Source organism: Oncorhynchus masou, chromosome 13 (assembly GCF_036934945.1).
Source record: "Oncorhynchus masou masou isolate Uvic2021 chromosome 13, UVic_Omas_1.1, whole genome shotgun sequence".
Lineage (NCBI taxonomy): Eukaryota > Metazoa > Chordata > Actinopteri > Salmoniformes > Salmonidae > Oncorhynchus > Oncorhynchus masou.
In genome coordinates, this window is record NC_088224.1 from 91720582 (window position 1) to 91747264 (window position 26683).

The window sequence follows — 26683 nt, forward strand, 5'->3', positions numbered from 1 at the left end:
GAGAAGAGTTTTGTGTTTTCAAATGTTTTTTTTTTTTTAAATTTGTATAAAAACGCTTTAGCTGGCTTCCCAATTAAAACTAGTTAGAACATTCAAAAATATAATTTAATGTTAAATAAATGTATGTTTCAGACGATGCACCATGCTGCCTTGTTGACAACATAACAGTGCGGCGCGGGTTACTGCTGACGTCACGGCAGTGCCTTTCGGATCAGCAGAATCGAATCCGCCCAAAAAACTGTAAACGAAGCTCCCGACCAATGACTTCACCGAGCAATGGGCGATAGATTTTTTGGGGGAATGCGCCTGCGGTTGCCACCTTCTGTCGGGTACTGGTACAGGCCACTTTGGTAGAGGATAGGTATAATGCAATGTCGTTGGTACAGGACAGGTGGAATACGATGTAGTTGGTACAGGACAGTTAAAATACAAAGTCGTTGGTACAGGACATGTGATAAAATATCGTTGGTACAGGATAGGTATAATACAAAACCTTTGGCACAGATTAGGTGGCGTTCTTGGTTTACTTTTTTGCAGTCTCGCTGGTCATTGGGAATAGGGTGCCATTCGTGCCATAGAAAATTCACTTGAGCTACTGTACGTTACAACCCCCCAATAAGGCAAGATGACACCACTCAGAAAACAGTTTTTTTTTTATTTCACATATTTTCAATTCAAATGTTCCACATAAAACACTGTACACATGCACTAGTTGCTGTCAGTGCTAAGCAGAACAGGGTGGCATAACAGAATGAACCTGTAAAATGACTCAGTTCACCTGGAAAAACAAAGGACACATCTCAATATATATATATATAGCAGTACTTTTGACCAGGGTTCCAGTCAAAAAGTAGTGCATTACATCTGGAATAGGGTGTAATTTGGGACACCACCAAAATAAATGTGTTGGACTGGCAGTGTAGCCTAGTGGTTAGAGCGTTGGACTAGTAACCGAAAGGTTGCGAGTTCAAACCCCCGAGCTGACAAGGTACAACTCTGTCGTTCTGCCCCCTGAACAGGCAGTTAACCCACTGTTCCCAGGCCGTCATTGAAAATAAGAATTTGTTCTTAACTGACTTGCCTGGTTAAATAAAGGTAATAAAAATAAAAACATTATGCACAAAACAATCCCCAACAAATTAACAGACACCAGTATCACTTCACCTTCTTTCCCTCCTCAATCCAGTTTAAAAAAAGAAGATATATATAACTAATATTGGCCTACTAGGAAATACAACAAACAAAAATGTTACAAAATGTCATTAAAATTGCACTTTGGTCTAGAAAAAAAAAAAAAACTACATACTGTATGACTAAAGATAATGAATAATTTAACGAGAACTTATCATCAAGCAAAATGTGGCAGTCGGCAGACCTTTCTAAAAAAAACACTAGCACTGCTAAAAAAGTCTGATGCACTGTAAATATCACAACAGCAGCTAAAATGGAGGAAAAACGGGTGAAATAATGAACTAACGCATGAACTTAAGTCACATCATTCACACAGGAAAGTAATATCCGTTTAGGTAACTGAAGACGAAGCGTCTGACTGCTTTTCAAATGGAACATTCACATGATTCAAAAGATGTCAAGAAGTCATAAATAGCCTATCGGTCAAATTCCATGTCAATCAACATGAGAATAAAGTTGAAGTTTTTAAGCTTACGACCCCCCAACCAAGTGCTCTTCCTGAATTCAAACCCCTCTAACTAAAAAAAACAACAACCCAACACATGTACACAGAGTGTACAGAACATGATCAACGCCTGCTTGTTTCCATGACATAGACTGACCAGTGCAACTCAAAATTAGGAAGTTGTTCTGAATGTTTTGTACACTCAGTGTATTGACATCGAACTAGTTTCCCCACAACCACATTCTCGTATAAGACCACTGCATCAGAACTCATAGAAATCATTTATATTTTTTTTATTAATTTCTTTTAAATTTGGGCCATGACAGTCTCGTACAAATCAGGCTGAAAGTACTTTTTGACAGTATTTCAATCTGAACAAAGTTTGGTTTGAATCGACTGAAACGCTTTACAAAAAGGTATTGTGGGAAGTCAAAAGATCATTAGCCAATCATGTTGTATGTTCTTCTGTGTAGAACACAACATCATTGCCCCCCCTCCCCCCAGTCTAATTAGTGCCTGGTCTTGTCCACTCTGTTCTAATGAGGCTTGTGGACATTGCGGAGGGAAACAGAAGACATGTTCCTGAGAGTCATATCTTTCAGTGACGGGGTCATAATATTTTGTAGCTTAAAAACGGTCCATAAGATAGAGCCACACTTGTAGGAAGAAAACAGAAACGGCTCTGTTTATTACAACCGCATCTGTCGTAAACCCTGGTTCTATGAACCAAACCCAATTTTAAATTTCTCTCGTAACCCCATTTTTCAAATCAGGAGACCCTACAATGGGGTCGTGACCCCTAGTTTTGGAAACACCACACAGTTAATTGTCTACATTTGGGACACAGTATTGTTGTTGGGGTAAATGCAGCAAAAGGGAAGAAAAAAAAAGGGAAATAATTGCAATTACAGGTCATGGCCACAAGGTGTCGTCTGATCTTATCTGACAAGTGGGTACAACAACATCCTGACGGACTATATTACAGTACACCTTCATCAACTACTAATGAATTATTACACTGAACAAAAATATTAAAACGCAACATGTAAAAAGTGTTGGTCTCATGTTTCATGAGCTGAAATAAAACATCCCAGAAAATGTTCCACACGCACAAATAAAACAACAATTTCTCTCTAATTATGTGCACAAATTTGTTTACATTCCTGTTACGAAGCATTTCTCCTTTGCCAAGATTACCCATCCACCTGACAGGTGTGGCATATCAAGAAGTTGATTAATAAACAGCACGATCATTACACAGGTGCACCTTGTGCTTGGGGACAAAAAAAAAGAAGACCCATCTAAAAAAAAAATGCAGTTTTGTCACAACAACACAATACAACAGATGTCTCAAGTTGAGGGAGAGTGCAGTTGGCATGGTGACTGCGGGAATATCCACCAGAGCTGTTGCAACATCGTTCTAGATCATTTGACACTATACGTCCAGCGGTTCTTGTTGTATTTTACCCCCCTTTTCCTCCCCAATTTCAATCTTGTCTCATCGCTGCAACTCCCCGATGGGTTTAGGAGAGGCGAAGGTCGAGTTATGCGTCCTCTGAAACATGACCCGCCAAACCACGATTCTTAACACCTTCCAGGCTTAAAAAAAAACTCTTCAGGATCCGACCCTTGTTTTCAATTTTCACCTAAAATGACATACCCAAATCTAACTGCCTGTAGCTCAGGCCCTGAAGCAAGGATATGCATATTCTTGGTACCATTTAAAAGGCAACACTTTGAAGTTTGTGGAAATGTGAAAGGAATGTAGGAGAATATAACACAATAGATCTGGTAAAAGATAATCATTTTTAAAAAGCCAACCAATCTTTTGTATTTAAAAAAAAACATCCTCTTTGAAATGCAAGAGAAAGACCATAATGTATTATTCCAGCCCAGCTGCGATTTAGATTTTGGCCACTAGATGGCAGCAGTGTATGCGCAAAGTTTTAGACTGATCCAAAGAACCATTGCATTTCTGCTCCAAATCTTGTGGCAAGACTGACGCAATGTGCCTCATTTGTTTATGAATAACTTTACATGTTCAAAATCGTGCACTCTCCTCAAACAATAGCATGGTATTCCTTCACTGTAATAGCTACTGTAAAGGGGACAGAGCAGTTAGCTTACATTCTTGTTAATCTTTCTGTGTATATGTCCTGGGAAATGTTCTTGTTACTTACAACCTCATGTTAATCGCATTAGCCTACGTTAGCTCAACCGTGCCGTGGGTCACCGATCCAGAACCCGGAGGCCAGCCGCACCAATATGTCGGAGGAAAGTGTCACAGTTCAACTGACGACCGAGGTCAGCCTGCAGGCACCCGGTCTGCCACAAGGTGTCGCTAGAACGCGATGAGCCATGTAAAGCGACCCCCGGCCAAAAACTCTCCCCTAAACCGGACGATGCTGGGCCAATTGTGAGCTTCCCTATGGGACTCTTGTGACAGCCTGAGATCGAACCCCGGGTGAGCAGTTTTCAGATGTCAACGTTGTGAACAGAGTGCCCCATGGTGCCAGTGGGGTTATGGTATGGGCAGGCAGGCATAAGCTACGAACAACGAACCATTGCAATTTATCGATGGCGATTTAAAAACGCACAAAAATACAGTGACGAGATCCTGAGGCCCATTTAATCTTAAGGTATCATGTGACCAGATGCATATCAGTATTCCCAGTCATGTGACATCCATAGATCAGGGCCTCGTTTATTTATTTCAAATGACTGGTTTCCTTATATGAACTGGAACTCAGTCAAATCTTTGACATTTTTTGCATTTTGCGTTTTTAAAAATATTTTTCGTTTACAGGTTTAACGTAACAGCACCTTCAGTTTGGGGTGAAAGTTCAATTGATCTCATTAAAATGCGATTATTATTATTATATATATTTTTTAAACTGAACACACAATAGAAGACACAACACATTCAAATGAAATGTAAAATCAGGGTCTGAATAGTAAATTATGAGGGATTGAATGCTGTGAGAGATGATAGAGACAACTAGGTCAAAGGGTGAATTTAGGAGATGGTGGAAATTATTATTATTTTTTTTAAACATGGTAATATATCCTCTTCTATCGCTTCTATAGTAAAATAATAGTATAGTAAAATAAAACAATGTATAAAAATATATTGCTTTACTTAAAGTAAGTAACACATGTATCAATGAACACACGTCAAGATTATATTTACAGATTGGACAAATTCATACTTTGGGATGAATTTCTGTCCACAAAACAGCACTGCTTTACTTCACATCAAAGTGAGAGAGACAGAGACAGAGAGACAGAGAGAGACACAGAGAGAGACAGACACAGAGACAGAGACGACAGAGACAGAGAGAGACAGAGAGAGAGAGAGAGAGAGAGAGAGACAGACAGAAAGAGACACAGAGAGAGAGAGAAAGTGAGACAGAGACAGAGAGAGACAGAGTGAGAGACAGACAGAGACAGACAGAGAGAGAAAGAGAGAGAGTCGCAGAGAGAGAGACAGAGACAGAGTGAGAGACAGACAGAGACAGACAGACAGAGAGTGAGAGACAGACACAGACAGACAGACAGACAGACAGAGACAGACAGAGACAGACAGAGAGAGACACTCAGAGACAGAGAGAGAGACACTCAGAGACAGAGAGAGAGACACTCAGAGACAGAGAGAGAGACACTCAGAGACAGAGACACTCAGAGACAGAGAGAGAGACACTCAGAGACAGAGAGAGAGACACTCAGAGACAGAGAGAGAGTGAGACACTCAGAGACAGAGAGAGAGAGAGAGAGACAGAGAGAGAGAGACAGAGAGAGAGACAGAGAGACACAGAGAGAGAGAGACACTCAAGAGACAGAGAAAGACAGAGACAGAGACACTCAGAGACAGAGAGAGAGACACTCAGAGACAGAGAGAGAGAGTATCTTGTAACTTTATGTGGACTTCAAGTGAAAACTGGGGAAATGTGTTTCATGTGATGTCATCAACAGACGTGGAAGTCCAACCTCTGTTTGACCCCAAATGTTGTGGTTATTTTGGGAAACTTTGTATGTGTTTGCAAGAGCCGTTTCGCAGCCAGAAAATGTTACCCTTCGTTTGCATCACAGAGTTACTTACAGGTGTGAAAAACGACAGACCACCACTTAAAATCATTCTCCACCATCCGGTGAACAGAGTAAGATATCAGAGACAAGTGTACAAAATGCCCACACTGGACTGACTGGCTGGCTGGCTGGCTGACATGGACATATGGTATGATGACCTCATTGTAATGACCTCAATGAAAGCGACCGGGTCTCTCAGTCAGGAGCGACCGGGCCTCTCAGGCAGGAGCGACCGGGCCTCTCAGGCAGGAGCGACCGGGCCTCTCAGGCAGGAGCGACCGGGCCTCTCAGGCAGGAGCGACCGGGCCTCTCAGGCAGGAGCGACCGGGCCTCTCAGGCAGGAGCGACCGGGCCTCTCAGGCAGGAGCGACCGGGCCTCTCAGGCAGGAGCGACCGGGCCTCTCAGGCAGGAGCGACCGGGCCTCTCAGGCAGGAGCGACCGGGCCTCTCAGGCAGGAGCGACCGGGCCTCTCAGGCAGGAGCGACCGGGTCTCTCAGTCATTTGTGAAAAGGTTGGAGAAGAAGCAGAATGTTACTGTCGGTCTTGTATCCCTGTTTGTATGTATGGTGAGGAGGATCCATCTGTCTGCAGAGTGTGTGTGTGTGTGTGTGTAAGAGAGAGTAGGTGTGTGTGTCTCTCAGCATACACACACAGTGGTCTTGCCGTGTTGCTGCTGGAGTAGTGCAGGGGACACGTTGGCAGGGGGCGGAGACTGTTTCTGGTCCTTTCCTCCACTGTCTTTTGCCCCCCCCGCCACCTCCGCCGGTGTGGTCTCGCCATTCTTCCTCCGGCTCCTCTTGGCGGACAGGACGGGGTTGGGCGACGTCTCATCCAGCGTCCGTTTGCCACCGGGCGTACTGGCATTGACGCCGCTAAGTTTCTCCCCCGGGGCGGGGCTGGCGGTCATCAAGGGAAACCTGGTGCGGGAGTCGTCATCCGAGTCAGAGAGGGGCGGGCCGAAGGGATCTGATAGGGCCAAGGCGTACAGGCTGCTCCCTGATAGGCCGTTTCGTCTCTCCAGGGTCGGGAGGAGCTCACACACAGCAGACGACATGTCCATGTCTGGAACCTAGAGAGAGAGAGAGAGAGAGACAGACACACACACACAGAGACACACATAAAGAGAGAGAGAGAGACAGACACACACACAGAGAGACACACATAAAGAGAGAGAGAGAGACAGAGAGAGAGAGACAGAGAGAGACACAGAAAGAGAGAGAGAGAGACAGAGACACAGAGAGAGAGAGACAGAGAGAGACACAGAAAGAGAGAGACACACACAGAGAGAGACACACACAGAGACAGAGAGAGACACAGAAAGAGAGAGACACACACAGAGACAGAGAGAGGGAGAGAGAGACACAGAGAGAGAGAGACACACAGAGAGAGAGAGAGAGAGAGAGAGAGAGAGACACAGAAAGAGAGAGAGAGACACAGAAAGAGAGAGAGAGACAGATAAATACAATTAATACAGTAGTAATAAAGTAGTAATTATGATTTAGAATGTGTCCCAAATTGCACCCTATTTTCCCCCCATAGGGCCCTGGTCAAAAGCAGTGCACTGTATAGAGAATAAATAGGGCTCTGGTCAAAAGCAGTGCACTATATAGGGAAGAGGGTGCCATTTGGGATACAGCCTTACAAGTCCCTCTGCTCTGTACCTTGACGAGTGGTGTGTTGGAGCGGGAGTCCGATGTGGGGCCACAGTGTTGTCCCTCGGCCAGGTTCAGCAGCACCTCCTCGTGGTGGAGGGGTTCCTGAGGGACACCCGCCTCCTGCAGGGCGATCACGATGGCCGACGTGTTGTCCGCACGCAGCATCCTCTGGCGCCACCGCAGGAGGGCGTGGCTCACCAGCTGGCGAGCGCTGGACACCCCGCACGGCGCCTAGGACAAGAGGTATTTACCGTCGTTAGCCCATCAGACCAGGCTGAACACAAGCCTCGGTGGCCCAGTTAGAAAAGCCATGAGCCGTGGTTCAGTCGGGAGGGGAAAAGAACGTTTCACAACAGAGTGAATCATGGGAGGTGCCACCTAAACCAATAAGAAACACTTGATTTCTTTAGTTTTCCGTTCAAAAACACATGTGCTCCGGTACTGAACAGGGCACCACGACTCACCATGGCCTCATCGTTGTCCTGACACATGGAGACAGCGTCCTGGGGGGGCACCATGTTCCACAGCCCGTCACTGCCCAGGATGATGTAACGGTGTTTATTGGGGTCAAGGGTCAGAACACAGGTGTCTGGCTCCGGGGACACGACAAACTCTCCGCTGTAGAAGTCATAGCTCCACAGGTCCCCTTATAAGGACAAAAAGAAAATTCAATAGAAAAGGTTATTTATCTCGCAAGGGAACACAAGATAGCAAGGGGAAAGGAGAAGATGAGGGTTTTACACACATACACAATATTTTACAGTAACTGGACAAAAAACAAGAATGAATAGACATGAACAGAAAAAGGGAACGCCCGGCTGCCTCATTGTTGTTCCTAGCTGCCTCATTGCCCATCTAGCTGTTCCCAGCTGCCTCATTGCCCGTCTAGCTGTTCCCAGCTGCCTCATTGCCTGTCGAGCTGTTCCCAGCTGCCTCGTTGCCCATCTAGCTGTTCCCAGCTGCCTCATTGCCTGTCGAGCTGTTCCCAGCTGCCTCATTGCCTGTCTAGCTGTTCCCAGCTGCCTCATTGCCTGTCGAGCTGTTCCCAGCTGCCTCATTGCCTGTCGAGCTGTTCCCAGCAGCCTCATTGCCTGTCTAGCTGTTCCCAGCTGCCTCATTGCCTGTCTAGCTGTTCCCAGCTGCCTCATTGCCTGTCTAGCTGTTCCCAGCTGCCTCATTGCCTGTCGAGCTGTTCCCAGCTGCCTCATTGCCTGTCTAGCTGTTCCCAGCTGCCTCATTGCCTGTCTAGCTGTTGCCAAACATAGTTAAAAATGGGTTCTTTATGTTTGGAAACAGCAATACAGTGATCAGTGAGCCAAGTAGTTAGAGGATATGTAAGCTCTTTCAGAAGCAAACAGATTAATTACCGACATTACCCGCCAACACTACCATACCCGCCGACACTACCATACCCGCCGACACTACCATACCCGCCGACACTACCATACCCGCCGACAATACCACCCACCCACCGACATTACCTACCGACATTACCACCCACCGTCAATACCACCCACCGTCATTACCACCCACCGTCATTACCACCCACCGACATTACTACCCACCGACATTACCTACCAACATTACTACCCACTGGCATTACCTACCGCACTACTACCCACCGACACTACCACCCACTGACATTACCACCCACCGACAATACCACCCACCGACATTACTACCCACTGACATTACCTACCGACACTACTACCCACCGTCAATACCACCTACCGACACTACCACCCACCCGACATTACCACCCACCAACATTACCTACCAACATTACTGCCCACCGACACTACCATGACATTACCCACCGACACTACTACCCACCGACACTACCACCCGCCGACACTACCACCCACCGACATTACCACCCACCAACATTACTACCCACCGACACTACTACCCACTGACATTACCTACAGACACTACTGCCCACCGACACTACCGCCCACCGACAATACCACCCACCCACCGACATTACCCACCGACAATACCACCCACCGTCATTACCACCCACCGACATTACCACCCACCGACATTACTACCCACCGACATTGCCACCCACCGACATTGCCACCCACCGACATTGCCCACCAACATTACCTACCAACATTACCTACCAACATTACCACCCACCGACATTACCCACCAACAACAGCTGCAGAAAAAGTAGTGGGGTCAGAGTGCAGTCCCACTGGCCACACACTGGTTGAACCAACGTTGAATTGACGTCTGTGCCCAGTGGGGTATTTATTTAGTTTGCTAGCAAGTCTCACACTACTCACAGTCTGCATAGCACAACACAAATCCCAGCATAGCACAACACAAATCCCAGCATAGCACAACACAAATCCCAGCATAGCACAACACAAATCCCAGCATAGCACAACACAAATCCCAGCATAGCACAACACAAATCCCAGCATAGCACAACACAAATCCCAACACAACACAAATCCCAGCATAGCACAACACAAATCCCAGCATAGCACAACACAAATCCCAGCATAGCACAACACAAATCCCAACATAGCACAACACAAATCCCAACATAGCACAACACAAATCCCAACATAGCACAACACAAATCCCAACATAGCACAACACAAATCCCAGCATAGCACAACACAAATCCCAGCATAGCACAACACAAATCCCAACATAGCACAACACAAATCCCAACATAGCACAACACAAATCCCAGCATAGCACAACACAAATCCCAGCATAGCACAACACAAATCCCAGCATAGCACAACACAAATCCCAGCATAGCACAACACAAATCCCAGCATAGCACAACACAAATCCCAACATAGCACAACACAAATCCCAGCATAGCACAACACAAATCCCAACATAGCACAACACAAATCCCAACATAGCACAACACAAATCCCAACATAGCACAACACAAATCCCAACATAGCACAACACAAATCCCAACACAAATCCCAACATAGCACAACACAAATCCCAACATAGCACAATACAAATCCCAACACAAATCCCAACACAAATCCCAACATAGCACAACACAAATCCCAACATAGCACAACACAAATCCCAACATAGCACAACACAAATCCCAACATAGCACAACACAAATCCCAACATAGCACAACACAAATCCCAACATAGCACAACACAAATCCCAACACAAATCCCAACATAGCACAACACAAATCCCAACATAGCACAACACAAATCCCAACATAGCACAACACAAATCCCAACACAAATCCCAACATAGCACAACACAAATCCCAACAAATCCCAACACAAATCCCAACATAGCACAACACAAATCCCAACATAGCACAACACAAATCCCAACACAAATCCCAGCATAGCACAACACAAATCCCAACATAAGCACAACACAAATCCCAACATAGCACAACACAAATCCCAACACAAATCCCAGCATAGCACAACACAAATCCCAGCATAGCACAACACAAATCCCAGCATAGCACAACACAAATCCCAACACAAATCCCAGCATAGCACAACATAAATCCCAAAACAAATCCCAACATAGCACAACACAAATCCCAACATAGCACAACACAGGATTTGTGAATCTGTTCAGAACAGAACAGCTAGAGACACAGCTCATAGGCTGACTTCGGCTCATCAGATTTCAGCTAATAGGGAGAAGTATTTAACAAATGAACAACATGATGGAATTCACTAAATCATAAACTATTTCCATATCATAGAAATACATTTGTGGAACTTGGGGAATCTTTGCGCCAACCACCACAACATACCCAGAGCTCTGGCCACGGCTAGGAACGGAATCTGGTCCATGACGGTGCTCCTCCGGACCGGCCCGTTGTGAGTCAGCCTGGGTCTCTTCCACACCACCCGGTTCACACCAGACTTCTTTATCACACTGGAGATAGGAGGGAGAGAGACAGACAGACAGGACAGTTATCACACTGGAGATAGGAGGAAGAGAGAGACAGACAGGACAGTTATCACACTGGAGATAGGAGGAAGAGAGAGACAGACAGGACAGTTATCACACTGGAGATAGTAGGGAGAGAGACAGACAGGACAGTTATCACACTGGAGATAGTAGGGAGAGAGACAGACAGGACAATTATCACACTGGAGACAGGAGGGAGAGAGACAGATAGGACAGTTATCACACTGGAGATAGGAGGGAGAGAGAGACAGACAGACAGGACAGTTATCACACTGGAGATAGTAGGGAGAGAGAGAGACAGGACAGTTATCACACTGGAGATAGGAGGGAGAGAGACAGGACAGTTATCACACTGGAGATAGGAGGGAGAGAGACAGGACAGTTATCACACTGGAGATAGGAGGGAGAGAGACAGGACAGTTATCACACTGGAGACAGGAGGGAGAGAGTCAGACAGGACAGTTATCACACTGGAGACAGGAGGGAGAGAGACAGACAGGACAGTTATCACACTGGAGACAGGAGGGAGAGAGTCAGACAGGACAGTTATCACACTGGAGATAGGGGGGAGAGAGACAGACAGGACAGTTATCACACTGGAGATAGGAGGGAGAGAGAGACAGACAGGACAGTTATCACACTGGAGATAGTAGGGAGAGAGAGAGACAGGACAGTTATCACACTGGAGATAGTAGGGAGAGAGACAGGACAGTTATCACACTGGAGACAGGAGGGAGAGAGTCAGACAGGACAGTTATCACACTGGAGACAGGAGGGAGAGAGAGACAGACAGGACAGTTATCACACTGGAGACAGGAGGGAGAGAGAGACAGACAGGACAGTTATCACACTGGAGACAGGAGGGAGAGAGTCAGACAGGACAGTTATCACACTGGAGATAGGGGGGAGAGAGACAGACAGGACAGTTATCACACTGGAGATAGGAGGGAGAGAGAGACAGACAGGACAGTTATCACACTGGAGATAGTAGGGAGAGAGAGAGACAGGACAGTTATCACACTGGAGATAGGAGGGAGAGAGAGACAGACAGACAGGACAGTTAGCACACTGGAGATAGTAGGGAGAGAGAGAGACAGGACAGTTATCACACTGGAGATAGGAGGGAGAGAGAGAGACAGGACAGTTATCACACTGGAGATAGGAGGGAGAGAGAGACAGAGAGGACAGTTATCACACTGGAGACAGGAGGGAGAGAGTCAGACAGGACAGTTATCACACTGGAGACAGGAGGGAGAGAGAGACAGACAGGACAGTTATCACACTGGAGATAGGAGGGAGAGAGAGACAGACAGGACAGTTATCACACTGGAGATAGGAGGGAGAGAGAGAGACAGGACAGTTATCACACTGGAGATAGGAGGGAGAGAGAGACAGACAGGACAGTTATCACACTGGAGATAGGAGGGAGAGAGAGACAGGACAGTTATCACACTGGAGACAGGAGGGAGAGAGACAGACAGACAGGACAGTTATCACACTGGAGATAGGAGGGAGAGAGAGACAGACAGGACAGTTATCACACTGGAGATAGGAGGGAGAGAGTCAGACAGACAGGACAGTTATCACACTGGAGATAGGAGGGAGAGAGACAGACAGACAGACAGACAGGACAGTTATCACACTGGAGATAGGAGGGAGAGAGTCAGACAGGACAGTTATCACACTGGAGACAGGAGGGAGAGAGTCCATCCCTCTAGTCTATTCAGACAGACAGACAGACAGTTCTTCAGTAGTCTAGTCAGACAGACAGACAGTTCTTCAGTAGTCTAGTCAGACAGACAGACAGACAGTTCTTCAGTAGTCTAGTCAGACAGACAGACAGACAGTTCTTCAGTAGTCTAGTCAGACAGACAGACAGTTCTTCAGTAGTCTAGTCAGACAGACAGACAGTTCTTCAGTAGTCTAGTCAGACAGACAGACAGACAGTTCTTCAGTAGTCTAGTCAGACAGACAGACAGACAGTTCTTCAGTAGTCTAGTCAGACAGACAGACAGTTCTTCAGTAGTCTAGTCAGACTGTCTGTCTGTCTGTTCTTCAGTAGTCTAGTCAGACAGACAGACAGTTCTACAGTAGTCAGTAGTCTACAGTAGACAGACAGACAGACAGACAGACAGACAGACAGACAGACAGAGAGGCTAGTCTGTCAGACAGACAAAACATAACAACGTTGAGTTAGTTAGTTAGTTCCCCAGTTGGCTGGCTAGACAACTAACCTAGGACAGTAGTATGTGTTGGTCAATCTTACCTGCCCCCCAGCCCTTCGATGCGTTCCCTCTCCTTGGGCAGCTCAGGCTTGTGGTCCTGTGTAACCTCCACGGCCCTGATGAACTGGTCAGAGGGGTCATCCTGGACCCCCAGCACTATGGCAGAGTCCCCTACGTGGGCCACGTACATGCGGTTCCCCCGGACTACCACGACACTGGCCGTGGTGCCTGAGGTGCTGGGTAACCCTGTGAAAGTCTTGGGCCATTCGGCTGTAGAGAGATGGAGGGAGGAAAAGACAGGGAGGGAGAGAGACAGAAAGAGAGAGAGACAGAAAGAGAGAGACAGAAAGAGAGAAAGGGAGAGACAGAAAGAGAGAGAGACAGAAAGAGAGAGAGACAGAGACAGAGAGGGAGAGAGAGACAGAGAGGGAGAGAGAGACAGAGAGGGAGAGAGACCGAGAGAGAGAGGAAAATAGAGAGAGAGAGAGGAAAATAGAGAGAGAGAGAGGAAAATAGAGAGAGAGAGAGAGAGAACAACAGAGAGAGAGAGAGAACAACAGAGAGAGATAACATTAAAAATATTAGAAGCTGCCCAGCCTTAGAAGAAGCATTGGGAGTCAGACTAAAGCTTCTTACCTGCGGTCTCTGCCTGCAATAACAGTTAGGAAGGAACAGTTATTCTAAAAAGTACTTTTTGAAACGACAGCCTGAGTGGGGGGCAAGGAGCTAACATTCATGAGGTCGCCTTGACTGGCAGCTTCTGAAACGCCTACGGCAAGCAACTTGTATGCAGTGAATAGCTTTGCAGTAAGTTTATCTCAAGCAAATTTGGTGAAACACAAAGCAACTCAAACATCGAAATTGCATCAATGACACACACACACCTCCCGTTTGTTTCTTGTGATGAGCTTCACAGCCGCGATACGTTGCCTTGACAACCGCGTCAGAGTTCTGAACGACCTATCCCCTCCTTTTGTTCCATGCTGGCTGAAGACCTAGCTAGCCAGCAAGTAGCTCATACCAGACTCAGATGAAGACCTAGCTAGCCAGCAAGTAGCTCATACCAGACTCAGATGAAGAACTAGCTAGCCAGCAAGTATCTCATAACAGACACAGATGAAAACCTAGCTAGCCAGCAAGTAGCTCATACCAGACTCAGATGAAGAACTAGCTAGCCAGCAAGTATCTCATAACAGACACAGATGAAGACCTAGCTAGCCAGCAAGTATCTCATACCAGACTCAGATGAAGACCTAGCTAGCCAGTAACTAGCTAACACCAGACACAGATGAAGACCTAGCTAGCCAGCAAGTAGCTCATACCAGACTCAGATGAAGACCTAGCTAGCCAGCAAGTATCTCATAACAGACACAGATGAAGACCTAGCTAGCCAGCAAGTATCTCATACCAGACTCAGATGAAGACCTAGCTAGCCAGCAAGTATCTCATAACAGACACAGATGAAGACCTAGCTAGCCAGCAAGTATCTCATAACAGACACAGATGAAGACCTAGCTAGCCAGCAAGTATCTCATACCAGACACAGATGAAGACCTAGCTAGCCAGCAAGTAGCTCATACCAGACTCAGATGAAGACCTAGCTAGCCAGCAAGTATCTCATACCAGACACAGATGAAGACCTAGCTAGCCAGCAAGTAGCTCATACCAGACACAGATGAAGACCTAGCTAGCCAGCAAGTATCTCATACCAGACACAGATGAAGACCTAGCTAGCCAGCAAGTATCTCATAACAGACACAGATGAAGACCTAGCTAGCCAGCAAGTAGCTCATACCAGACACAGATGAAGACCTAGCTAGCCAGCAAGTATCTCATAACAGACACAGATGAAGACCTAGCTAGCCAGCAAGTATCTCATACCAGACACAGATGAAGACCTAGCTAGCCAGCAAGTATCTCATACCAGACACAGATGAAGACCTAGCTAGCCAGCAAGTAGCTCATACCAGACACAGATGAAGACCTAGCTAGCCAGCAAGTATCTCATACCAGACACAGATGAAGACCTAGCTAGCCAGCAAGTATCTCATAACAGACACAGATGAAGACCTAGCTAGCCAGCAAGTATCTCATAACAGACACAGATGAAGACCTAGCTAGCCAGCAAGTATCTCATACCAGACACAGATGAAGACCTAGCTAGCCAGCAAGTATCTCATACCAGACACAGATGAAGACCTAGCTAGCCAGCAAGTATCTCATAACAGACACAGATGAAGACCTAGCTAGCCAGCAAGTATCTCATAACAGACACAGATGAAGACCTAGCTAGCCAGCAAGTATCTCATAACAGACACAGATGAAGACCTAGCTAGCCATGTAATAACAGACACAGATGAAGACCTAGCTAGCCAGCAAGTATCTCATAACAGACACAGATGAAGACCTAGCTAGCCAGCAAGTAGCTCATACCAGACTCAGATGAAGACCTACCTAGCCAGCAAGTATCTCATACCAGACTCAGATGAAGACCTAGCTAGCCAGCAAGTATCTCATACCAGACTCAGATGAAGACCTAGCTAGCCAGCAAGTAGCTCATACCAGACACAGATGAAGACCTAGCTAGCCAGCAAGTATCTCATAACAGACACAGATGAAGACCTAGCTAGCCAGCAAGTAGCTCATACCAGACTCAGATGAAGACCTACCTAGCCAGCAAGTATCTCATACCAGACTCAGACGAAGACCTAGCTAGCCAGCAAGTATCTCATACCAGACTCAGATGAAGAACTAGCTAGCCAGCAAGTAGCTCATACCAGACTCAGATGAAGACCTAGCTAGCCAGCAAGTAGCTCATACCAGACTCAGATGAAGAACTAGCTAGCCAGCAAGTAGCTCATACCAGACTCAGATGAAGAACTAGCTAGCCAGCAAGTAGCTCATAACAGACACCGATGAAGACCTAGCTAGCCAGCAAGTAGCTCATACCAGACACAGATGAAGACCTAGCTAGCCAGCAAGTAGCTCATACCAGACTCAGATGAAGACCTAGCTAGCCAGCAAGTAGCTCATACCAGACACAGATGAAGACCTAGCTAGCCAGCAAGTAGCTCATACCAGACACAGAAGAAGACCTAGCTAGCCTGCAAGTAGCTCATACCAGTCACAGATGTAGACCTAGTTAGCCATCAAGTAGCTCATACCAGACACAGATGAAGACCTAGCTAGCCAGCAAGTAGTTCATACCAGACACAGATGAAGACCTAGCTAGCCAGCAAGTAGCTCATACCAGACACAGATGCCGACCTAGCTAGCCAGCAAGTAGCTCATACCAGACACCGAATAAGACCTAGCTAGCCAGTAACTAGCTAACACCAGACACAGATGAAGACCTAGCAAGCCAGTAACTAGCTAACACCAGACACAGATGAAGACCTAGCTAGCCAGCAAGTAGCTCAACACAAGACACAGTTGAAAGGGGAAACACAAGAATATTTGACATAGATGATTAGGGTAAACTTTTAATTATATTTGCCGACACCCTACAGTCAAATGTTGGCACCAGTGAAGTAGCCATCGAGCTATATAAACCACACCCCTCAGCAAACCCTTTTCCGAAGTTGGTTCGAAGGCAGAACTTATTTAAATTAGGTAAAAGAATATCTGGTTAACATTGATTGGTGTATTTAAAATGAGCGTTAAGGTGATGTCACCTTAATAATGAATCCTAGTGTTTGACACGGGGAAGGAAACCAGTAAGGAAGGGTTGGAGTTAAAACCTACAGGAGGGTGTCTCTCCAGGAACAGGGTTGGAGTTAAAACCTACAGGAGGGTATCTCTCCAGGAACAGGGTTGGAGTTAAAACCTACAGGAGGGTATCTCTCCGACAGAAGTGTATCTCTCCAGGAACGGGGTTGAGCAGCCTTGGTATAGGGCAGGGGTGTCAAAGTCAAATGGACGGAGGGCCAAATAAAAATTTAGCTACAAGCCGAGGGCCGGACTGTTCGAATGTTCATTGAAAAAATTTTAAATGACGCATATAGTCTAGTGAACCTAATTGAACCTACTGAAAACCTAACAAATATATTCCAATATGATCAGATAAATAAAGCAATATTTTCTTATGGCTCTGTCAGTAATCTTTAATTTTCAACAGACACAAAAGACAAATTTCCTTTATATAAAAATCCCCATAACATGAACATTAAATGAAAGAAACCGGTATTCAAGGCACCATCAGTAGCCTATATTTTCTATTTTAGCAAAAGTGGGCTAAATTTACTTCAAAGAAAAAAACAATAATAGCAATTTTCTATCATCCACTCAACTGAAATATTTTTAAAATATAATTGGATTGAAATACAATAAAATAAAGTGCAAAAATCTATTAATCAAAAACAACACTTTGTTTAAGGAGAAGTAACATGCAGTGAAAACAAATATTAAACTTTAACTTTTAAACTTGAACTGAGTAAAAACTCTAAATATGTGATTGCACAGTAATGTTCACTTGTTTGAGGTTGAGGGTGATACTTGGTGGTGTCCCATGTTTTCCACAAGTTCATCAATGTTCGGGGTAAGGCTCTGAGCTGAGGAAATCCTCAGAATTGAGTGGAGGTGTTCAGCAGTAAGTCGACTTCTGTGTGATGTTTTGTTCAGGTTCATCAAAGAAAAAAGTTGTTCACACAGGTATGTGCTGCCAAACATAGACAACGTTTGAGCAGCCTGGATGCGCAGCTGGGGCATTGTGTCGGGGAGGAAACGGGCGAACTCCGCAGCACCCACTGCCGCATATTTTGCCCTCAGTGCATCATTGCATTGGAGGTCAATCAACTCCATTTGGAGGTTTGGTGGTGAGCTTTCCACGTCAACAGCAAATGGGTTACCGAGCAGTTCCAACCTGCTTTTTGTGCTTCAAAGTCAGCAAATCGGCGTCGAAAGTCAGCGGCAAGCATACCTATTTTATCAGCCAACTGTGCGCTCGGGAACGCACTGGTAGAGAGCTTCTCTTTCATGGTCTGGCAGCTGGGAAAGTGGCTCAAATTTTCTTTCCGCATCTGCGTCTCCCACAGAGTCAGTTTGGTTTTAAATGCCTTCACTGTACTGTACATATCAGAGATGACATGATCCCGACCCTGCAGCTGCAAGTTCATTGCATTCAGATGACTCGTAATGTCACACAGAAAAGCCATTTCACACAGAAACATTTCGTCTCGGAGTTGTGTTGTGTCTTTCCCTTTGCTGTCCAAGAACAGACAAATCTCCTCACGAAGCTCGAAACATCTTTGAAGCACCTTTCCCTGGCTTAGCCATCGCACCTCTGTGTGATAAGGCAAATCACCATGCTCCGTTTCTAACTCCGTCAGAAATGCCTTGAACTGGCGGTGATTCAAACCTTTGGCTCTGATAAAGTTAACTGTGCGCGTGATGATGCTCATTACATGCTCCATTTTCAAGGCTTTACCGCACAACGCTTCCTGGTGTATGATACAATGATAAGCTGTCAGCTCACCTGTCGCGTTTTCCTCTTGCATCTTTTCCCGTATCTTCGCCACCAGTCCGCTCCTGTGTCCACACATCGCAGGTGCTCCGTCGGTTGTCAAACCCACGAGTTTTTCCCAAGGCAGCTCCATCTCATTTACACATCTTGACACCTCTTCATACAAATCATGCCCCGTAGTTGTGCCATGCATAGGACGTAAAGCCAAAAACTCCTCTGTCACGCTTTAGGCTGGAGTCCACTCCGCGGATGAAAATTGACAACTGGGCAATGTCAGAAATGTCGGTGCTCTCATCCACAGCCAAGGAATATGCAATGAAATCTTTTCCCTTTTTCACAAGCTGCTCTTTTAGATTGATGGACAACTGGTCTACTCTCTCGGCAATGGTGTTTCTGCTCAGACTCACATTTAAAAAGAGTTGCCTTTTTCTGGGCAAACTTCGTCACAAACTTTAATCATGCAGTTTTTGATGAAATCCCCCTCCGTAAATGGCCGGGCTGATTTAGCGATCTCTTCTGCCAAAATAAAACTGGCCTTGACAGCAGCCTGGCCTTGTGATTTGGCTTTTTTGAACAGAGCCTGTCGAGATTTGAGGCCTCGTTTTAATTCCTCTGCCTTTTGTAGCCTTTGTTCCATGTCCATATTCTTGTTTTTGTCCGCGTGTTTCGTTTCATAATGTCGTCTCAGATTATACTCTTTCAGTACCGCCACACTTTCTCCACACAGAAGACACACAGGTTTTCCAGCTACCTCCGTGAACATATACTCCGACTCCCACCTTGTTTGAAACCCCGGTTCTCAGTGTCCACCTTCCGTTTTGCCATTTTTGATGGGTATCTGAAAGTTAATTTTACTGTGATGCTGACGACTGCTGTGCCAATAAATATTGAAATGAAGCAGCCTACTGCTCGGTGCGTCACCGTTGCATTGTGGGAAATGTAGTATTGGTGCGTGTAAAAGATCTGCGGGCTGCCGGCTTGCTGCGGTCTGCGGGCCGGTTCTAATAATAAATCAAGATCATCCCAGGGGCCGTAAAAAACCTTCTCGCGGGCCGGATGTGGCCCGCGGGCCTTGACTCTGACATATGTGGTATAGGGTATCATTAGTGACACATCCATTGGCATAACAAGTAGTTACTGCACAAGTTTGTTCCAGGTCAGCTCTCAGCACTAACAAACACATGACTCATCTAATCCAGGACTTGATTTAGTTGAATCAGATGTGTTAATACTGGGCTCAAAGACAAATGCACATCCTTGAGTTTTCCCAGGTCTAGATTACAGTTTGGATCCACTGTTTTCTAGTGACTTGACAGGGCAGTCAAAAGAACCAGAGCAAATCGCTGATGATCGCCCTAAATACGACTGCCCTCACAGCTGATAGGCCAAGAGACTTGTTCATCAAATGATAAGAGAAGGGGTAACAATCATTATACCTCAGCGGAAGGGGGGGGGGTAGAATATGCTGCTTCATACACTCTCCTTCACAACCAACAATATCAGATCTCACATGCTGACTGGCCTGCCTCCTCCAGCAATAAACCTGATTTGTTATGTCATCGAGGTCAAACAGCCGTCATCAACTCTTTCCAAACACGCAGCTGAACCATTGTCATGTGTATCGAAAGCAAACAGAGGAAGGCACTATGGGAAAATCCCATTCGCGGTAGCGATGTGCCGTTTCGTGAACCATTAGTTATTTTATAAACTTCTCTTTTTACTGACTCAAGGAGTCAAAATTTGTTTTTTCCCCGAGTGACTCGTTCATTTTGAAGTTTGTTTGGCCTGTTAGATCTATGCCAAAAAAAAAAAAAAAAAAATGGTTCATTACTTCATTATCCGTTTGCAATGCACATCAGTGACATCTGCTGGTCAGCAATAAAATAGCAGTGTGTGATTATCAGAGACTTTTTTTTTCTCCTCCTCCACTGTTTTCATCCAAACTCTGTGGCGCAGCAGAAGGTCGTTGGCTTCAGAAACCTATAATCAGTTGGAATACCAGGCTCACATCTTACATCATGCTTCCCCTTTGATGCGGTCAAGGTGACTATTTTTCAAAAAAACATAATGTTATTATTTAAGGATGCTTAAGACAGAAGCTTCATACTATACTAAATAAAACAAATTATTTGAACCAAATACCCTCACGTCCCTCCGGTCAAGTGAAACTTGTAGTACAAAAATCTGAACTACATAAGAATAAAAATAAGAATTTGTTCTTAACTGACTTGCCAAGCTAAATAAAGGTAAAATTAAAAAATTAAAAATAAAGTACGGTGTCCAGTAGAGGTCGGTGTTTGAAATCAGCTTGGAATCGAAGAAAGCACTGGAACTACGACGAAAATCAGTGTGATCTCATATATTACAACACACGGTTTGAAAAAACATGTGTTCAAATTAAACTTTCCAATTTCAGTGTGTTCAAAACAAACAGGAACTGAAATGTAAAATAAATAAAAAGCCACAACTGGGAAAATTGGATTTGAACGATCATCCAACTCAGAATTCCAACTCAACTCTGGCCTCTTTCTAGAGCTCTAACTTTCTGACCCGAAGATCACTGACCTCATGATTTGACCTCGTATTTTTCCTGAGTTCCCAGTTGTTTTGAACGCAGCATTATCTGCCTCAGAGTTTTGAAGCATTTCTCAGAGCTCCTGTATAAAACGTAACACCACTAGCCATAAACACTCACGTCGGTGCCACAAAATGAGAGAAGACGATGACATGCAGGTATGCCGTTTTTAGTTCAAGATGATTTGTTTGCAATATGTTGATCGATAGGCTGAGAGAGCTTCATGAACTGTTTATTGATTGTGGGGTTTTAATAGGGTGAGAAGACAACAACACATTTAGTGAGAATCACAACATAAAAAGGTACAAACTAACTTCTAGCTCTTAACTAATGTCGATGTCCAGGCCCCTGGGGAAATCCAACTAGCAAAATAAAACAAGTTTAACATGACCCCTCGGTGACCCCTCGGTGTAAAGGTGAGACTCTCATGAACATGTACCTGCCGGTTGTTTTGCTCTAGGTCCTCCAGCACCAGTTAAACTAAAGGAATGGAAGTATATATGAAGACTGTTTATAGTGACAAAAATGTACAAATAATTAATTTAAATGTTTCCCGATCTTTCTCATCTCCCTCTCAGATATGATAGACACTTCAGAACAAACTTGCTTAAATATTGTTTGGTGGGACTATCCGTTCTTCCATGTAGCGAATCTGTTATTCTATGTGTTTCTATGGGCTAATAGCAGTAAGGACTATCTGTTATTCAACGTGGTTCTATGGGCTAATAGCAGTAAGGACTATCTGTTATTCAATGTGTTTCTATGGGCTAATAGCAGTAAGGACTATCTGTTATTCTATGTGTTTCTATGGGCTAATAGCAGTAAGGACTATCTGTTATTCAATGTGTTTCTATGGGCTAATAGCAGTAAGGACTATCTGTTATTCAATGTGTTTCTATGGGCTAATAGCAGTAAGGACTATCTGTTATTCAATGTGTTTCTATGGGCTAATAGCAGTAAGGACTATCTGTTATTCAATGTGTTTCTATGGGCTAATAGCAGTAAGGACTATCTGTTATTCAATGTGTTTCTATGGGCTAATAGCAGTAAGGACTATCTGTTATTCAATGTGTTTCTATGGGCTAATAGCAGTAAGGACTATCTGTTATTCAATGTGTTTCTATGGGCTAATAGCAGTAAGGACTATCTGTTATTCAATGTGTTTCTATGGGCTAATAGCAGTAAGGACTATCTGTTATTCAACGTGTTTCTATGGGCTAATAGCAGTAAGGACTATCTGTTATTCAACGTGGTTCTATGGGCTAATAGCAGTAAGGACTATCTGTTATTCAATGTGTTTCTATGGGCTAATAGCAGTAAGGACTATCTGTTATTCAATGTGTTTCTATGGGCTAATAGCAGTAAGGACTATATGTTATTCAACGTGTTTCTATGGGCTAATAGCAGTAAGGACTATCTGTTATTCAATGTGTTTCTATGGGCTAATAGCAGTAAGGACTATCTGTTATTCAACGTGGTTCTATGGGCTAATAGCAGTAAGGACAAATAAAAATGTCCATCAAAACATTTTTTAGATACTTCAACAGGGATCTTAAAATTCAAAATAAAATAGCAAAATTATCCTTGGTATGACCTTCTTAAAACAATTCCATATAGCTTAGTAGTTCACTTTACTGAAGAGGACTGGGATAGGTTACTTTCTAATAGGATTAACAAACTCCTTTGACTCAGCAGCTCCATACACCTGCTCCGACTACCAACTGTCTGCTGTCATATGCCCACATGAGCATCAGTGGCGGCCCGTCACTCAGGGAAGGTGGGGCAGAGCTGTTTTGCGTGTTATTTTGGCATTAATACATGTCATATATCAGTTTTAAAACAAATGTAAATTTAAAAAATATATATATATTAAATGGAGTTAATTAAGCCTCCATACAAACATGGTCACCTTTTTTGCTTTCTTGAGTAAGGCAGCTCCAAACCGCAGGTGTGGTTCAGCCGAGCTCAGTGCTTTCTGTGGTGGTGGGGCAGCCAGCGGACAATACGGAGCCTAGGGGTTGGTTAATGTTCTCTAGTTGCGCCATGATTGGCTCAGTGTTCTGTCACTCATGGGGACACTACCTCACTGCCAAATCTAAGAGTAGAGCTTGAAAATTCAAGCCACTTGGGTGCTGCCATAGAGCTACATTAGAAGTGCTCATCCAAGAAGGCTCCAGATTGACCACAGGTAAAATTACATCAAATCACATTATATCTACTGTCGCTTTGATTGGACTTATCATGTCAACGTCATACTTTCAAAATCTTAGCTAGCAATCATCATCATCATGAATCAAGTCAAACAATTTACTGCGCTTTTTAATCATTGTCATATGAAGAGAAATTATAGATAAAAGGTATCGGTGCTCATTGGCGATAAACATTACACAACAAGTTGGAAATCACAAATTCAACAATGAGTGGTTTGGAAGGAATCAGTGACTATCTGCAAGCAATCAATCAATCAAAAACAATCAATCACCAGCCTGCTATTCAGTGGAGTGTGTGCTCATCGAAGACAAGCAATACATTCAAGAGTCGTTAACAATCTAGTTCGGTTGAGGACACAACTAGAGCTCGTTTCAAATGTATCAAGAAATATTCTTATTTGTATGAATAGTAATCAACAAAGTGGAAACAAGAAAACAAGTCTATCACAAATGACAGCTTCAATAAGCAAACCCCTATGATGAAGGACATGTGGGGTGGCAGGTTGCCTCGTGGTAAGAGCGTTGGACCGAAAGGTTGCTGGATCGAATCCCAGAGCTGACAAGGTAGACATCTGCCCCTGAACAGGCAGTTAACACACTGTTCCTAGGCCGTCATTGTAAATAAGAATTTGTTCTTAACTGACTTGCCTAGTTAGATAAATGTGAAAGAGGCTTGTAGAATCATGACTCTTTCGAGATTTCAGTTCGCAGGTAGGGCTCTGGGCATTAGGAAATGAGTCGATAGATTTGGACTTTTCTTTTGATGAAGATTTTGACGATTCGAAAAGATCCGAGTCAGTAAAAAGTGCTCAACTTCACATCACTAATTCACGGAACCCCCCTCGCCCTGTTGAGTGTGACCTGATAGTTTGGGGGGGTTAGAGAATCATGGGGTGTCTTTTTCTTTGCTCTACAGACAGATGGCAAGCCGTGGTATATTTATTTTACTAGCCAAGCCTGAGAACCCAAACCACACATTCAGCCTGTGGTGGCCATTTCATTCTTTGTTTGCACTAGATGCATTTAAAAAAACACTAATCCCAATGTACAACGCTAGATAGACGCATTAATGATTATTTAACTTACGTAGCTTTTTCCACATGGCATGGTGGCAGGCAACGAAACCTTTCCGAATAGCTGCACACACTTCTTCATCATCCTTGGACCAAAAGCCCCGCTGTTTCTTGATGAATTCCCACAAATAGTCCCTTGCGAATTGCGCTGCTTCGCGGCCTCCGTGGCCATCAAACACCGCGAAGAAAGCCACTGAGCGCTGGGGGTGGTTATCGCTCTTGGTCACAGCCGGAGTACTCTCCACTTTCGACCCTGCCAGTGCAGCAGCTGCAAAACGTTGGTTCCCATTTTGTACATTTTGTGTCCATGTAACTGTAGTGGATGCAGAGGCAGATAGAGGATCGTTGTGTGCAGTCCGATCTTGATGCTCGTTTTCAGGCTTCTCCGGCACAATGTCGGCCGTCGAGCTATTCCCTTTGGTCTCCTCTTGTTCGTCCGAGTTCAGCTCGTCTTCCCCGGCTCGGGCTCCATTACTACCTCGGTAACATCCTCCATGTATTTTCTTCCTCCCTGATCGGAAAAAACACTCACTCGCATCAACAATGCGTTTTCCATGGCTGTAGAGACGTCTTTCTTCAGATGCTGGGGGTTTGTAGTACCTAAAAATGGTTTCGAAAGTATTTTAAGTTAAGTTTATGGCAGCTTAATGATCAATCGCCCGCTTTCGGTCTTTGTTTATTTTCAAGCCTTGTAGGCATGCTCAGGAACGCATTGACGTCAGAGCTGTATCAACTGGGGGTAATGTCCGGAAAAATGCACCAGTGCGCCACCTACTGGATGTGTCAATCTAAATGTATTTGTCACATACTTCATAATAAACAACAGGTGTCGACTAACAGTGGATCAGATCGCTTATTTACGGCCATTCTCAACAATGCAGAGAGAAAATAATTCCACGAGGAATATATACAGGCCTACATAGTAACAATAGCTTGGCTATATATATATATGCAAGGTGGTAATGAATGTGTCACCGTCTGTCACCTTGATTACTCACATTTCCCTCGACCTGTGCTCCTACGTTGTAAACTTTTATTCATAGGCTAGGTTGTAGCAACCTCATGATGGGGATAGGGAACATTTTAGAATCATGCAGTAGCCTAAACCTATCGCTGTTACATTGAACAGGGTGAATGACAGTAACCTAAACCTGTCGCTGTTACATTGAACTGGGTGAATGGAATATGAATGACAGTAACCTAAACCTATCGCTGTTACATTGAACAGGGTGAATAACAGTAACCTAAACCTATCGCTGTTACATTGAACTGGGTGAATATGAATGACAGTAACCTAATCCTGTCGCTGTTACATTGAACTGGGTGAATATGAATGACAGTAACCTAATCCTGTCGCTGTTACATTGAACTGGGTGAATATGAATGACAGTAACCTAAACCTATTGCTGTTACATTGAACTGGGTGAATGGAATATGAATGACAGTAACCTAAACCTGTCACTGTTACATTGAACTGGGTGAATGGAATATGAATGACAGTAACCTAAACCCATCACTGTTACATTGAACTGGGTGAATATGAATGACAGTAACCTAAACCTGTCACTGTTACATTGACCTGGGTGAATATGAATGACAGTCATCCAATATGTTGTAATAGAAATAAGGCCATGCAATTTTTTTAAATAATAATCACCCTCCCTCATTTTAAATGACACTGACCGCCACTGACATTATAGGTTGAGGTCGTGACGAGGGCAACAGGATAGATAATTAACAGTATCAGCCACATATGAGATGAGTCAAGAGAGTTCCTGCAATAGGGTCAAATGCAGACGGTTCGGGTTGCTATTTGCT

The 26683-nt window shown here is 44.6% G+C and overlaps 1 pseudogene; it reads right to left on the reverse strand.

Moving 5' to 3' along the window:
* Positions 1–635: 635 nt before the first annotated feature.
* LOC135553222 (protein phosphatase 1D-like) lies at positions 636–25562 on the reverse strand (annotated as a pseudogene).
* Positions 25563–26683: the final 1121 nt, after the last annotated feature.